Source organism: Aegilops tauschii, chromosome 2 (genome assembly GCF_002575655.3).
Source record: "Aegilops tauschii subsp. strangulata cultivar AL8/78 chromosome 2, Aet v6.0, whole genome shotgun sequence".
Classification (NCBI taxonomy): domain Eukaryota; kingdom Viridiplantae; phylum Streptophyta; class Magnoliopsida; order Poales; family Poaceae; genus Aegilops; species Aegilops tauschii.
In genome coordinates, this window is record NC_053036.3 from 565,582,624 (window position 1) to 565,584,903 (window position 2,280).

At 50.1% G+C, this 2,280-nt stretch overlaps 1 pseudogene; it reads left to right on the plus strand.

The window, feature by feature from the left end:
- On the plus strand, positions 1 to 1,002 carry LOC109773569 (alpha-xylosidase 1-like; annotated as a pseudogene).
- Positions 1,003 to 2,280: the final 1,278 nt, after the last annotated feature.

Here is a 2,280-nt window from a genome sequence, read left to right on the forward strand (position 1 = left end):
ATGGATGTAGGTTCCCATGTCCATGTCTGCATCAGCGCCATCTTCGCCAGGTGTTCGGTGTGCCGCGGGTCAGTCGGTCCTGATAGAGCCCAAGGGAGCAGTCGTTCATCCTCATGCGCTCCATGTTCGTCGGCTCCGACGCCTACGCCGCGCACCGGACCGGCGACAACAAGGGCACCTGGGAGGACCTCCGCTACTCCATCTCCACCATGCTCAACTTCAGCATCTTCGGCATGCCCATGGTCGGCACCGACATCTGCGGCTTCTACCTGGCCAACCCGCCGCCGCTGGAGGAGCTGTGCAGCTGATGGATCGAGCTCGGTGCCTTCTACCCCTTCTCCACGGACCACGCCAACTTCGCTTCCGCACCAGTGGCAGTCCGTGGCGAGGTCGGCACGGAACGCGCTCGGCATGCGCTACAGGATGCTCCCGTACCTCTACATGCTCAACTACCAGGCGCACCTCACCAGCGCGCCGGTGCGCGGCCGCTCTTCTTCTCGTTCCCGGACTCCGCGTCGTGCTACAGCATGACCAACCAGTTCCTCCTGGGCGCCGGCATCATGGTGTCCCCCGTCCTCGAGCAGGGCGACAGATCCGTGAATGCCTTGTTCCCACCAGGCACGTGGTACAATCTTTCTGACACGAGCAAGGCAGTGGTGTCCACGGGCTCCGGCGCAGCCGTCAGGCTCCCCGCGCAGCTGAACGAGGGCAACGTGCACGTGCACGAGGGCACGGTCCTGCCGCTGCAGCGCGGCGGCACCATCTCCCGGGACGCGCGCGCGACACCGTTCACGCTAGTGGTCGCGTTCCCGCTCGGCGCGGACGACGCGGACGCGGAGGGCGCTGTGTACGTGGACGACGATGAGCAGCCGGCCATGGTGCTCGCCGAGGGGCAGGCGACTTAGGCACGGTTCCACGCGGCCGTGCGCGGCGGCAAGGAAGGTCACGGTGCGGTCGGACGTGGCCATGGGGAGCTACAACATGAGCAAGGTACTGCTTTGAGGCACACGACATTGCATGCACGACTGTTGCACGACGCCTCACGTCCAGCCGTCAAATCATAGAATGAAGTGCAGCTCATCCATTTGATTGTAAACAAAAATGCTACGCTTATGGAATTCATTGGTTCGTACTTGAAATTATGTGATCTACCCGGTCCCACCTCAAGCAAAAGATAATGCAAGTGCAGTACTGTCACATCTCAGAATATACTATATTTCCCGTGTGAATGCATATCCCCAATAAATTTAGCAAAAATTACTAATTTGTTATTGTATCATTTATTTATTTGTAAAGTTTGCTTACGCAATATCATTTTCTTATCCAAACATGGACACTATTTTGGTAAAAATAAGGGTGCAGATAGGGTAACAATTTTCAATCACTAGATATTTTGTTAACCTGATATTGTTTTTTGTTCTTCTCACTCAAGAAAAGATGATTCAATGAAGTGTGCCTTTAGGTTTCACCAATATATAGCAGAACTTACATCGATTCATGGATTCTTTAGGTGCGTGTAGTGACTTGGGAGCTTAGCTAGGCATGCCCCTCACCGACGAAAAAGCAAGAGAGCCTGAATGCCTTTCACGATCCATGGCTCCACATACGCCCAAAGTTTTCTAGATTTTATGGATCAAATTGGCTGATGAGTTGAGAGGATAATTTGTTGGTGCTAATTTGCTGTTGTTGGTTTTAAGAGGATGTTGGCAAATTACAACCATCGAGCATTGCAAATAATAACAGGTGGTAGAACTTTGCTAGCCATTGGCAACAAAACAAATAAGATGGGACAACATGCTTTCTACTTCTCATTAGATAAAATATCACAAATTGATCATTTCTTCAGTTTAAGAACTTTTTTTAATGGGTATCCTTCACCTATATCCAGGGAAAAGAAGAGCACGTTGATTGCTTGCTATCTATGATTTCCAACCAGCCTAAGGTGCATAAGTTGGAAATAAATCTTCCTTACGAATATCTGCTAGGTTTTGTCTCTTCTCCATTTTGGCTTTCATCTCAACGCCTTTGATTGATCTTTTTAAACATGAAAAAGGGAAATTTATACTATATGTTAGAAAAACATATTATGTTTGTTTACAGAAACCTTTACAATGATCTCAAATATTCATTGAGATGTACGAGTTGTGTAAGCTTGATGTGACAATGAAGGCACAAAGCTGGTTGTGGTGAAGGTCAGCTTGATTGCAGTATGGATCTGAGCTCAACACGGTTGTGGTTGCTGGGGTACTGTGGTTTGGCCGGCGTAAGAAGGTGGTTGGG